Below are 14,550 nucleotides of genomic sequence, written 5' to 3'. Positions count from 1 at the left end.
ACTGGAGAGCAGTTCAGGGCCCTGAATATATGAAAATCCAGGGGAAATGGAGTCTCTTAACACAGGCTAACTTTAGGTGCCTCCCACCACCCTTGGAATTCCTCAGAACATTTTAAGATGGAGTTAATCTTTGGTTGTTTATTAGCCTAAATCAAATAGTTTGCATTTCATAATCAAACTTCAAGAAACTGCTTCTTTGGAAAGTCACCTCTAGGAGATAAGAAAGAGAAAAAAATGAGTATCTGTAACAAGTAAAAGCCAAGAAAAAGTCTTCTGATAAGTGGCCACAGGCAAAATGGCTTTAACAAAATCTGATCTCCATAGATGGTTTACTTTGCTATATTTAACAACACTCACGAAATCCAAGAAGAAAAGATCACCTGAAACTGCCAACTGGAAAAAAAAAAAAAAAAAAAAGGCTAATACTGGAAGGGTTGTCTCATTTTATCTTCCCTTGTTTCAGTGAAGTGACTTACTGTATGACTGGTTTGCTGCCCCGTCATGTAGTGCCAACACTGTAAAGCAAAGGTCATTCTTCTCTGACAACAAAGTGCCAAAATGATCACTTTTCATTTCAGGAAAATAACAAATTTGAGTAGCAGAAGTAGATCCTCCTGAGTTGAAGACACTAGCTAAAATATAGGGCTTTTCCTCCTTGCACTATTGATTTGCTGACTGGCATTGAGAAGCATCATTTATCCTTGGTTTACTTACGTTTAACAGTAGCTTCCAAGATACTAAAAAGTAGACACTGTAGGCATTATAATGCATCCCCTGAAAGCCAGGGGAGAAATTTAATACCCTCTGGGAAAGATATACTGGCATTGCTTAGCCCTTCTTATTTATATTGTAATAATTCCTGCTGCTAGTGGAGGTCTTGTAGACAAGACGGTTCTGTCCCATGCTCCAGGCTGGGCCAGTGGCAATTTATCCTTGGTGAGAGTCAAAGCATTGCACCATATGTGAACAGGTTAATTAATTCCTGAAAATAATAGCTGCCCTAATTAAAAAGCTGCAAAGACACAACACCTTTCAAAAGTCCCGCATGGGGTAGCAGAAGTTGACTGAATTTCCTCCCCATTTTAAGGGGCCAAATGAAGAGAATGGCCTCATGGTTTCCACTCAGCATCCACAGAATTTGATTTATTCACACTATGAAGCTCCATGGAAAAATCGATTAGACTTAGATTCTTCAACTTATGAAAGAAACCACTGGGCAGAAAGTAGAATAGACATCTATATCATCACAGTTGGCATGAAGACGAAAAAAAATAAAGGCTACCCACTGTTTTTTACAATACAAAATTTAGAATCACCTAACAAAGTTACCAGGTGACCACTTCAGAATAAACAAAAAGTTGTCCACCCCAAAGAAACACACACAATGCTATAATTAAATTATACAACTCATTGCCACAGAATATGGTGTATTGTAATCAAGTTCATACAGGAATGAGAAAAATTCAGAGAGAAACAATTGAACACAAATGACCAGAAGCAGAAACTCCTTGAATACAGTTTTTCTACTTGAATACTTTCTCTAAGTATTTGTTACTGGCCAGTGACAAAGATAGGAGGCAGAACTTTTAACTGTGTAGTTGTGCTTGTAGTTCTGTCTTAGTTTGTCTTGGTCAGGTCCTCAGGGCTTAAGATTGAGAACTGATTGCAGTTACTGCAGTCACCAAGGGGTTTGCAAGCAAGTTTTGAAGCTGTCTTCCCCTCAGACAGTGGAGCAAGGGCTTGATCACACAAACTCATTCCTAAACAACCAGAGAGTTCCAGTTAACAGGCATCCACTGGCAGGTGCACTGTAAATGCTGTTATGTCATATGACGGTGACAAAGCTTCCTTATTGCACTTCAGAACAAAAAATCCTCCGTGTTTATTCTTGCTATGTTTATTGAAGGTTTTCTTACACATTTAACAGATCGTAGAAGTCCTAAACTCAACCCCTTACCATTCTTCAAAAGATAAAGGAGGGGAACGCAGTTTGCATCTTTACCTTCTATCTCTATGTTACTATCACCTCTTAGTCAACACAGTCATCTCTTTAAAATCCAAGCATTAACAAGCTGATCTGTACGTAAAGTCATTCCTGTATTGTTGCTGGAAAATAACACTGAAATTTGATGAACTCTTCTAAGGCCCAGGATTTTCAAAATCCTTTCAGAGTTTTAGATTTTTCTTTTAAATCTTTTAGCTTTTTAGATTTTTATTCTAAGTACCAGGATTTTCCAAAATACTGTGATCCTTTAGGCTGCACTAAAAAGAAAAAAAAATGCTTTGCATTCAGCTATACTTTTGCAGTGATATTACTCAAATAATAGATTTAGTCAGACTAAATGATAACAGTCTCTGAAGTTAAGACTGCTGAGAAGGCTTTGATTCAGAAGGGTTCTGAATTCCAGTTGTACTATTTCCTATTCACTACACGACAAACTGGCTGCCCAGACTCACTGATATTAACCCAACTTCTGCACTCAGCCCTAATTACCTCAAGAATATCTGACAGCCAACCGAGTGCTAAGCTCATTGATATTTCATCTTATTACAGGAGAAAGGAATAGGCCTGTTAAATTGGCTTCTTTCTCTAAGCACAGCACTACTGCATCTGCGTAAATTCCTATTTCCATCACCACAAAGCAAACATTGCTTTAGCAGCAATAGGGTAGCAGTGGTATTCTGCAGTGCTGTTCAGTACTTCATGCCATCACCTGCAATACATCCTCCTATAAAAGCAAGCTCAAGCCCACCCATGCCTGCAACCCAATTTAGATAATGGAACCTTTACAATCCATTCCCAAAGCTACCAGAATCCATTGCAATACAAGACTGTTTCAAGGAGAATTTATAGGTAGCAGGTCTTTGGTAGATGGCTGTGTTACCCATCTGTGAATTCCCAGTGCTGTGCATAATTAGGAAGTATTTACATATGCTACTGGCTTTCACTGTTCAGAGGATGCCAAGCTACAGTATCATAAATCGTATTGTTGAAGCAGATGGAGCTCCTTGCTCAGTTAAAACTTACAGTTAGGCATAATTAGTGAAGCCTGCGCAGAATATTCTTTATTCCTTTAACAACTTATCAAGTTCTTTATATTGCAAAGCAATTCAAATGAGAGGTCTTTTGAAACGTATTGCTAATAAGCATTTTTACACCATATCTTACAGACGGCCCAATCATTGCACATTGAAGGATTATTTCCCACTCTTGTCAGGGCACACTTATACTGTAATTTCCCTCCCTGTTTATGTCTTTTAGAAAAATTACACAACTGACCGTTTCTCTACCATTTTCCATTTAAGGATCTCAGAGCACTGCCATTATGTATCACAACACTCCTTTAGGATACTAACCTCATTAGCTTCGGCAGAAATTGTGTGCAAAGAGATAAATGTGAAGATATTTTAAAAGTTGCTGAAGTTTTGGGTGCTTTTCTTTTTTATCTCATCTTGGCATCATTTTCAGAAGTGCAGTTCAGACGCAAACCTAAGCAGCAGAAACTGTGGATGCTTCATATCTTAGTTACTTTTATAGGGCTCAATTTGTGTCTGGACTGGTACCCTGACAGGGGTGGTGTTGGAAAACAAAACTAAAGAACATCATTTTGTTATTCACAGTCATGAAGTGGGCTGGAGTGACCTAGATAGTGGGAAAACTGATAAGTATTTTAAAGGAAGTTAGGAAATCCAGTAGGATCTCCACAAAGGATGTTTAGCCAGGTTTATTCTCTTCACTTGGTCCTGCTGGCTGCTGCTGAGTGGTTAGAGCCTCTCTACAACATACCCTAGCACTCAGCTAGGCCAACCCAGCAGCTCACTCCTTACCTTCACATAACAACACACAGCAACCAAAAGGCTCAGATCCTGCACAGCTAGTTTCTCTAAAACATAGCTAAAAACAGCATTAACACAGAGTGGCCCTGGCTGTATTCTTGTTTTGGAAATATGATGCAGAGAGACCCAAAACAGACCCAGAGGTATTTACTTATTGCTCTTGGTGGTGTGTTGGAAGATGAGTTAGTCTACAAAAGAGCATTTCTGGATTTGCAAAGTTAGGTAGGCCTGCCAGATCCAAGCAAACTCCTCACCTGTGGCAGAGGCAGTCCACTGGCTGGGTTCAGAACATGGACAACCAAAAGCCAACACAGAGAGTCTGAGCCATGCATACAGTCTTCTCCCTCCTCCCAACCCTTCCAGACTGGAATCTGTGGTCCAGCTGCTTCTTCCCCTCGTGCTCCCCTGCAACTTAACACACTTCCGCCTCCACACCAGTCTGGGTATGCAGTCCCTCCAGGAGCACATCAGCGAGAGGAGTAACAGTGGCAAATGTCCTCCTTCCCCTGTTAAAAAAAAAAAAAAAAAAAAAAAAAAAGGCATTTGAAGATGAATTTTGGTCTGTTTTATGAGCAAGATTACAGGATAGAGGCTACTTCTTGTCCTGCGTAAGCAAACCAGGTGACTCTGCAAAAGCAGTTGCACATTCATTGCAGGACAAGTACTTCCAGGCTTCTGCTCTATTAAACCCTCAAGGACCCTTGCATTCAAGACAAAATGCCTTTATTCCATTTTATGCTTCAGAATATCCATATGCAGAGTTGAAGGAGATTCCTTCCTCTCCTCGTGGAATATCCAACAGAGCAACTAGAGACGCTTCTGCCCAACACACAAGCACAGCTCTCATTCTCAGGTGACCAGTTCCAACAAGCAACAAGTGTCCTCTAATAAGAGGTTAGTTGCCAGCTCATTTCTCACGTGAAAAACACCTGTTTTCTTTCTCCTGAGAAGAAGCAAGCCAGCAGTTTGGAGTATTTACAATTTGAAGGGAGCACTCTCAGATCGTTGATCTTCACTGAATACCCTCACGAGTCACTTCAGTAGGTCCGTGCCATGAGAAAGGATTACTGCAGCAAGGCCAGCTTCCCCTAGGGGGACCATGTTCAAAGTAAAGGACAGTAGGAGGTTTAGTAAAGGACAGTCAAGCAGTCAAAGTGGGCTTTGCACTCTGGTGATTCCCAATTTGCACTCTACCTGAACAAAATAGAAAGCTGTGTAAAATATTTTAAGAACAGCTGGGAAAAAACAAGCAGGTGAAATGTGCAAGTGCACACAAGCTGTCACCACATCCCGTCATAATCATGCTCTTCCCATGCTCCTGCTGTGACCACCTGTGACTTGTTAGCAAGTCTCTTGGCATGGGAGAAAAGCTAGTTTGTAGTCTTGTCTCTTTGTTTCTCCTAATGTAGCTTTGTCAGGAAGTTTTCTCACATACTACCATAGCCTTTAAATGCACATATTGTATCTGACTTTCTCCTCCTGCCCCTTCCCTGGAAAGGTTATGGATTTTGATTTTGGGAACTGTTTAGTGGCAAAATCTGCTGCTGACAGAAAATGATGCAGACAACAGTACCAAAGCCTAGGGGAACAAAACAAATCTAAGCGACTGGGCAAAACCAACAATGGAGGTAATAAAAGACCACGATGATTTACACTGGAAGAAACAAGAGCAACCTGTCACAGAGACACATGAGCTCATTAGCCTCTCCTTACTCACAGTAAGGAGACCACGAGGCCATGTGTCAGTATTGGTAACTACCTCAGATGTGCCATTTTTGTAATTCACTCATGCCAAAGACTATACCCTGTGTTTCAAGATCTGTGGAGACTCAGACCGTGGAGGCAGTACCACCAGCTATGCAATTCAAATTATCTGCCCTTACCAGGTCACATCTGCCTGAGCAATGGTTCCTCCACATCCAGAGACTACATATAGCAACTTCTGTCTTCCAACAAGATGTCAGCCTGTTATGTACCAAAGACTCCTATTGCTCATCTTCAGGTGGAAACATTTGTAAAGATATCTATGCTGTGAGTTTCCAGTACCCTGGTCCCTCTAATTTTGTTGGTTACTCTTGTCTTTCATCTTTATAACCTTTTCTTGCTATCACACGTTCAGAGGACTTATCACAGACTGTTTTCTTTCCCTGGTCACATAGCTTCTTCCTATTCCAGTTCTCACAAGCTAACTACAAAGATTTCTCACACATCACCCTTCTTTTCCTGGTGAAATATCTTCCCCCTCCCCATTGTGCAGGAGACATGTACTTTCGTCTTGCTGCCTGCTCAGAACTTTTTCCTTCCCTTCACACTGTGCAATTATCTTTCTCAAGCTACTTTAAGCTCAGCAGCAACCCTGGGAGATGAAAATCTTACCAAACACCACTGAATGACTGCTTACTCCAACGTGAAGAACTCAAAAATGTGAGATATGCCATTATATGCAGTGTTATCTGCACATCTCCCTCTGGTCTCCACCTCCTAAATAATCCCCACAGGAGAAGTTGCTTAACTTCTGGAACCAAAAACTGCTTGCTGCAATGTCAGATTAGCAGTAGAGCCTACATCCTGATCAGTTTATACAACAGTCAAAAGCTCTGCACCACCACACCTTCTGTCTTTTGAAATGAACTCTCACCGTTCACCCCACCAGAGTATCTCATCAGTTCATTGTAACAAATTAAAGCTGTTCTTGTTTACCTTCATTCCTTCACAGTGAAGCTCCTTGCTCCAGAAGCTACAGGCACATTTGCATACTCCTTATTCATTACAACTTCAAGGTCTTTGCAAAGGCAATTTTCAATTTTCCTTGCTCTGTACAGCACCAAGCACAACAGGTCCCACCTTTCCACATCAGTAAGCACTGCAAAGTGTAAGTGTCAAGCAATGAATAGGGCTGTCAATATTTAACTTACTGAGCTCTTCCCTGGGACCCTCAACACACCTCTCAAAAACCCTTGCTTAGAGGCTCCTTCACTGTGAAGAAAGCTCATCCATTTGATCAACTCATTTTTTAGACTTTTCTGTGGCATGATCTGCAAAACACCAAAACGATACTTCCATATCAGGTCCACAGACTCTGAGCACGAACCCCTCTGCCTCTTCACTCCCTGTCAGATCAAGGCAGCTCACTGAAGTGTGAGACGCCCTAATCTAATGCCTTCCGCCTCTCCTCTCCAGCCATTTCAAGTTCAATTAGTGAGAGAGGAGAGGGGACAGTACTGACATGCAGGACAGACTTGAAAAAGATTTCCTCCCCCTTTTTTTCCTCGCAGAGAGTATATGCTCAAGACAAAGAAGGAAGGGAAGAGGGAGACCTTAAAGGAAAGGCCATGCAGGAGGACACAGACAAAATATACACACAATGCACAGGTCTTCTCATGTGTCACAACAGTTGTTCATCAGGCTAAGGGAAAACAGAGATAAAAAGGACTTTCAGAGGCCACTTAGTCCACCATGGCAAGGTAATATATATGCAAGCCATCCTTCTCCTTCCATTTTCCAGCACAAAACAACAACATGCAATTTGCTATTTCTTTTCCAAGACAGGATTTCTCTTCTTCATATTTATGATTGTGTCCATGTAATCCTCAAGAAGCTCTATGAACACTCAGAGGACACCTACACTAATGCAGCGGGAAGGAGAATTACCTGCCAACAGAGGGATTCAGAAAGATGGATTTGTTCCCAGAAAAAAAATGGGAATTCCTTCAAGCCAGAAAGGCAGTCACATTTAAAAAAGCAGACCTCATGAGGCAGAACAAGGCAATGGAAAATAAAAAACAAGAGGAGAGAGAAACTTTCTGAACAGGCTGTTCAGCAACTGCACTTCAAGGTCTTACTGAGCAGCGTATAAAATGTAACACAACAGGACTTTTCAGCTTGAGGCAACAACAAAGGCAGAGAGGACTGATTCTGCTCGCCCTACTGCTCACTGATGCTCTGCCAGCATTTTAAAAAGGGAAAACCATGAAAACAACCTCCCTCCAGCTTGCAGCTTGAGTCCATATAAGTTGGAGGCAATACCTAAACATAACAAAGCTCACCTTGCTACTTCCAACACAGGGAATCTTCTAACAAAATCAAAAAAGTCAAACTTGGCCTTAAAGAGTCATTTTCTTCAAATTTGGACAGTCTTTATAGTTTGAAATACTCTGGGCTGGATTCTCAGTGGGTGTGGCCATAACCAAAACTTTTGAAGAGAATTAGGCTGACTTTCATCTGCTGAACATCTGGCTCTGTTTTTACCTTCTGTCCTGATTGCAAAATCATCTGTTTCCAAGACAGGTCTTCTTTTAACCCAAAAATGCATTCATCTTTATAGGTTCATTATGGTAGCTTTAAAGTAGGATTACACAATCACTGATAAACACAGGAACTTATTTTGTCATGTCTGGATGTCTGATCCTGAATAAATAGATTTTTGTTTAACAAACAACCCTTTGTGTCCTGTTGCTTTGTTGCCCGGGGTTAATGTTGGTGCACCACGTGCTAAGGGGATATATTGCTTTGAGTCAAAAAGCAGTGGGGATGCTGTTTGTCTGGAATATAAAGAGGATGGAGCTAATGGCTAAAAAAAATAAACACTCAGCCCTACGCTTTGCCTTCTTTGACAGTGGGTTGGTTCTGAAGGTGGCACTTGGTCTGCCTGATCAAAAACAAACTCTGACACTGTCAACAGTGCAACTCAGCCCACATGTGTTCACTGCAGACTGGCACACCAAGGCAAAACTCTGGAGCATTATATCCAGGTGGAAGGTGTGTCCCACTGCACATAGCAATGTTTGAAGTTTTCCAAGCACAGCCCTATTCTGGAAGAAGTCTGACTCACCAGGATACCACAGGAAACATAATAGATTAGAAAAGGTTTCCGCCAATAACGCACAATGGATGTTCCCACCTACCATTGTGAAGGGTACAATCATCAGGAATTAGGGCACAAATGAGATAAGCAAAAAGGAAAATGCTGGCAGCATAGGAAATTGTAAGATTAGCCCCATGACTCAAGAACTGTTCATGGATTTGGTCCACAAGCCTTCCTGCTCCAGCAACACATCAGCATGGTCCAGGTTGTCAGAGACAAAAAGATCTGAGTTGGTTATGTCCTTTTGTCTAATCTCCGTGTACACTGAGGTAGTTTCTAAGTGATCCCAGCATCTGCGGCTGTTTAAAAGGAGAGAGGTACAGAGCATGGGTCTAGCAATAGAAAGGGAAAGAACATCCAGTGGCCTCACACTTACTCCTCTTCCCATCTGCACCCATTAGATCTAGCTTAAAACTGAAAAAAAAAAAAGGAGCCTGAAGGACTAACCAGAGCCCCTTTACTGTAATCATCTCCCCTGTCCTGTTCCCTTACCCCATCCATATTTTTCATCATTCCTATGCCAAAAGTCCTTAGCCCGTCTTCTTTTCAATTTGAAGACATCCTGCAGCCTTTTTGGACTTCCCTTGGACAAAGATCTGGTTCTCAACACACCAAGAGAAAAGGATCAGAGAAGTGGAGCTGGTTCCCTTCATTTGTCTTTTGGGGCAGGGAACAAGGATATGGACAAAGAAAGTCTGAGGATGGGGAGAAGAGGGCTGTATCTCAAGACCTCCTTGCTTAAGTGTTTTCAACACAGGAGAATTTTACCTGTGCTGGTCCTGTGAAATTTCAGAGCAAGATTTTGGACTATGCAGGCAGGCATTCTTCAGGAGCTGGAAAGGAGTCAGCAGCCTTCTCTGCAGAAGAGCCACAGGACCTGGCCAGGAGCCTCAGTAGGTCATACATGAAATACCTATTAACATGTTAAACTCACAGCATCCTGCAAGTTTGTTCCCCCTCCCAGCACAGATGACGTCGCTCAAGTATTGTAGGGCCTAGCTGCAGTCTTGCTCTTGCTCCTTCACCCAAACTGCAGTGGAGCTACGCTTCAAGATGTGAAACATCCACCAAAGCAGTGCCACAAAAGCTGGCAGGTATGGTCAAGAGCACTCCCACACCCACCTCTCCTGTCTATTGCCAGAGCTCCCCAGCACCCTGGCAAGCTCTCGTGGTCCCCACAATCCCAGCTGAAGCAGCCACATCCTGGAGACACACCGGGAAGGCTGACACTACAAACCCACACTGCTTGGGTTTCAAAGCTGTCCTGCCTGTGGGGAGCTATCAAGCACAGCTGTTCTGGGGATGACAGCAAAAGCAGAGGGAAGCAACAGCACTGTCTGGAATTTCAATACGCCTGATATTGTTTTGAAACAGCCATTCTCCTGGTTGATCTTTTAAGCATTTCTGAAGATTTCTACTTTCCCTGAACAGAAACAGCTGCAGCTCCCAGTCCTGAGCTCGATTGCCAGCACTCCTCTGAAATCTAAGCCCTTGCATTGATGTGTCTAAACGTGAAGGCCAGGGCCAGCTTCCATGAGCCTAACACTGCTCATAGCTTCATGCTATGCAAAAGGCCACAGTAATTCATGTGTCTCGAAGTCACTTGGTTCTATCTCCCACCTGCCATATGCTTGCAGTACTGAATAGCACTGTGGGGTATGTTTACCCTTTAGGGTAAACCCAAAAGGACAATTCAGTCACTAGGAAGTAAAAGGTTTTTACCATGGGGCAAACCTATCTGAGTGGCAGTGGCAGCCTTCCAAATGCCACAACGGGTTTAGTTCAACTCTGCTGTAAATTTTAGGGACAGCTTCTTGGCTCAGCCCCACACACTACTTAGAGCCATGTCTTAAGTCTTCCATCCCCAAGGGAAAAAAAAATCTTCAAGAAAAAATTAGTGCAATGAATAAAATATTTCAGCAAGCTCCTTCGGACTTTCTCTTCCCCATGTGTTTGCCCAGTGGGGCCCTGGCACAAACATGCAGCTCAGAGAAAAAGATGCAAAACAAACAATCAATTATTACTCCAGCCAACCACAGGACTAATCACTACATAGATATCTGTACCACTGCATCTGCCTTCTGCTTTCCACCTCTGCTTTAATACATTCTTTAAGAAGAGGATTTTCAAAAAGAGCTTATGTAGCTTGCCACTCTGGTCTGCCAGGTCTTTAGGGAGACCTCAGCACTGAAGTTTTTTAGGCACCTTCAGAAATGCCAGCCCTGGTGATTAACCCATTTCCCTTTTCTATGCTCACACTTCAGAATTCTTAAACACCAGAAAAGAACTTCAATAAAGTTTTAATTTCAGGGTTTTTTTTGTTTTTTTTTTTTTTTAATGGGAGACCATCTTCCTTCCTGCTGCTATGAAAAGTAGAGGATGCAGAAAACAAAGACGAAGTGCTTAATTTCACCAGGGTCTCAGATGTCCAGACAATTTTCAGTATCTCTTCCCTCATGCTCTTTTTCTTTCTCATTTCTTTATTTTTTCCCCCTCAATTCACCCTTTCTTCCCCCACCATTACAGTCCCTCTCCTATAGCACTGTTTCCTGGCTTAAAGAAGGAAAAATTTTTGCTGACTATTGGAGAAAAATTCTAATACTGCTTTCTTTAGAACAAGATTGGAATAGACTCCTGAGGGAAGTGTCAGAAGTCCAATTGATTGAAACTTTTAAAACAAGATGTCATGTTGTGGAGGAACATATATGAAATACACTGTAGAGAACAGTCCTTAACTGGAAGGAAATAACTATAACAGATATAATAGATATATAACACTCGATGAAGGGGCTACTAGATGGCTTTTACAGGGATTTTCTGCTGGGGACAGGAAAACAGATGAGAAAGGGATGTTAAGGGAGGTGTTTACCTCCCTCCATTAGTCGTCGAGGAGACATGACATGAAGCAGATGCAGCACAGTATGTCCCAACACCCACATCCTCTGCATCTGTTTTTATGCCCTCCCCAGATCTTCCTCAGTTTGTCTCTATACTATACTATATCTATACTATATATACTATCTATATCCATATCTAGACTATACTGAAACATCAGCAAACCTGCTTGGACTGCTCCCAATGACATCAAATTTTGCGATTATATGGGGGAAAAAAAAAAAGAAAAAAAAAGGAAAATCAACTTCTCTAGTACAACTTGCTCCTCACAAATCCATTCTGCTTCCTGCATTTTCAGTTCACTTCAAAGTCTTTCTGGAAAGAACAATTCTGAACTGGGCCAAACAATAAGTTTTGTCATGACTACTGAGCAGCATCTACAAAGAGAAAGATAGCTGAAAAGCTGTAAAAACTTTCAGGTACTGTTGTGAAGTCAGTCTGACATAATGGCTTCATTAGGATCTAGATATTTGTCAGTCCTCTACCAAAAACAGTGACAGCAGGAGGTGGGCAGTGTTGCAAAGGAGTTATGGGACAGAGAGGAAGACTCGAAGCACATAATCATGCCTGTAGGCCAGCAGAGATCTGCCAAATCTGACCACCCAGGCATCAAGATTCACAGAGCTCACTCCTACCAGGTGCTTGGCCCATACCTCACACATGAATGGGACAGAGCTATGGCTTCTCTTCAGCTTCACAGCCCCTTCACATGAAACTCAGCTGCTGACCCAGATCCACCAAGCAAGTGCACATGGGGTCACAGCGCAAGAGGGAGGCAGTATGTGGGATATGACATCTGGTTGGGTCTTACTGCATGCATGGCACCTGTACTACATGATACAACCCAACATCCCTACTGCATGACCAGACACGTGAGGTTTTACCCACTGGGGGGACAGAACATGGAGGGAAAATGCAAGCAAGCAAGGTCTCCCAGAGCTAAAACTGGACCCTAAATTTGTTATCTCTTCGCAGTAAATGTTGCCTCTAACACTGATACAGCACAGAAATGACTTCACGTAAGATCAGTCAGGCCCAGCATCAAAAACAACACTATAATTAGAGCAACTGCCTGAAGAACATACGTTCAGTACCACAGCACTGACCTTACAAAAAGTCTTTGTGTAATTAAATCAAACTCGCCAGCAAAATGTTTATGCCATACTGTAATTGCACCAGCTGCAAGATCTGCAATGATGGAAACCCTTTGAAAAGGTTAGAATTATAATTCTATAATATGATCCTATTAATGGACATTTTATTATTCAAACAGTGAGTCAGGAAAAACACTTTTTCTTTTCTTTCTTTGCCCTCCTTTTCCAACCTTCATCTGTGGATGCAGATGCTGTGAGCAACCATCACGCGTACCTTTTTTTGATTTGCAAACACTTCTCTTCCTAGTTAGAACGGCAATCATAGGACCATTTGAAAAGAAAGCTTAAAGGCTTAAAAAAGTAGTAGCATCTGCACTAAAAAGAAAGCCTTAGAAAAGTCTCAAAAGCAGCAGGGCTTTTTACTGAATAAAAACTAGGAATAATAATGTGCTTTTTTTTTTTTCTTTTCATTTCTAAATGCTACATTGCAACTTCGGAATTTAGAATTCAGAATCTACTTCATTCTCAGCTAAATGCCATAGAGCCCAGGTTGGGGCTACAGGTGTTTTTACAGGGAGCTCATATTAGCCTGCCATCTACTTGGACCAGAGCAACAGCCATTTTTAATTTCTTTTTTTTTTTGTCGTCATTATTAATGTGTAGAGCTGCATTTCCCAATGTTCTTGCAGGAATATGAATCACACTGACATTCAGCAGGATTTGTGCTCCTAGATAATACTTGAACATTCTACCCATAAATATTTATATTGAAAATATTGCCTGGAATACATCTCAATAAAGTCACTCTCCCAGTTGCACAGAGTAATGGCAGAGTAACTCAAATAGTAACAGAAAAAAAAAAAAAAAAAAAAAAACAGGCATTGCACAAGTGAGCCACTAAGGTAGGTGTTAATGAGCAGGTAGGCAAAGCAGGGTCCAGCACAGGATGTCATGGTGTTTGAATCACCTCATTACCATCCCGACAGACAAAAGCCAAGCATAGATCCCCAGCAACAACTGGTATTTTAGTGGCATTTCAGCACAGCACTTAGCATACTAATTACCGGCAAATAACACAGCCCTCCATTGTAAAACTAAATTGAGGCTATTGCACTCCAAATAGGCCGAGCCCAACTGTTCGCTCAGTTTGGCATAAAACATGTACCAGCACGGGCAGCACTCCCAACACCGCAGTGCGGGACACAGCAAGGCTGCGGTGCTGGTGTACGACCTCCTGGCCGTGCTCAGCTCTGCTGCCTCCCATTTGTGCTGCTACACAGGACTCAGAGAAATGATAAACCAGAAAAAAAACAGGCTTTCATTTCCCAAGTCTAAGGGGAAAGGGATTTTGCAAGGTCTGAGGGGTGTGCTTGCAGTGCTGCCTGTTTGCTTCCCCCCTGGGTGGGAGGTGTGAAAACAGAAGAGCTGAGAGATGGCAGCAGCAGAGGATGGGCCAGAGACCAGTGCTGCATCCCACCAAATGTCCCTCAAGTGTCAAAGAGTTTCATACAGACTACTGTGTGTCATTTGGGGCACCACAACATAAGAAAGATATAAAACTATTAGAGGGTGTCCAAAGGAGGACAACAAAAATGGTGAAAGGCCTAGAGGGCAAGATGTATGAGGAGCGGCTGAGGTCCCTTGGTTTGCTCAGCCCGGAGCAGAGCAGGCCGAGGGGAGGCCTCATGGCGGCCTGCAGCTCCCTCCCGAGGGGAGCGGAGGGGCAGGCGCTGAGCTCTGCTCTCTGGGGACAGCGACAGGACCCGAGGGAACGGCATGGAGCTGGGACAGGGGAGGGTCAGGCTGGGGGTCAGGGAAAGGTTCTGCACCCAGAGGTGGTCGGGCACTGGGACAGGCTCC

General features: G+C 42.6%; 1 long non-coding RNA gene across 1 annotated transcript; it reads right to left on the bottom strand.

Annotated features, from left to right (window-relative positions):
• Positions 1-1,004: 1,004 nt before the first annotated feature.
• LOC308190587 lies at positions 1,005-4,882 on the bottom strand. The gene is made up of 3 exons (XR_013947352.1): positions 4,559-4,882; positions 4,092-4,343; positions 1,005-1,760 (listed from the first exon to the last, which is right to left on the bottom strand). It is a non-coding gene; the product is annotated as an uncharacterized lncRNA (long non-coding RNA).
• Between the last annotated feature and the right edge of the window lie 9,668 nt (positions 4,883-14,550).

Source organism: Anser brachyrhynchus (genome assembly GCF_964034855.1).
Source record: "Anser brachyrhynchus genome assembly, chromosome: 2".
NCBI lineage: Eukaryota > Metazoa > Chordata > Aves > Anseriformes > Anatidae > Anser > Anser brachyrhynchus.
Note: the sequence above shows the minus strand (reverse complement) of the source record. Positions and strands in the feature narration are given on the sequence as shown.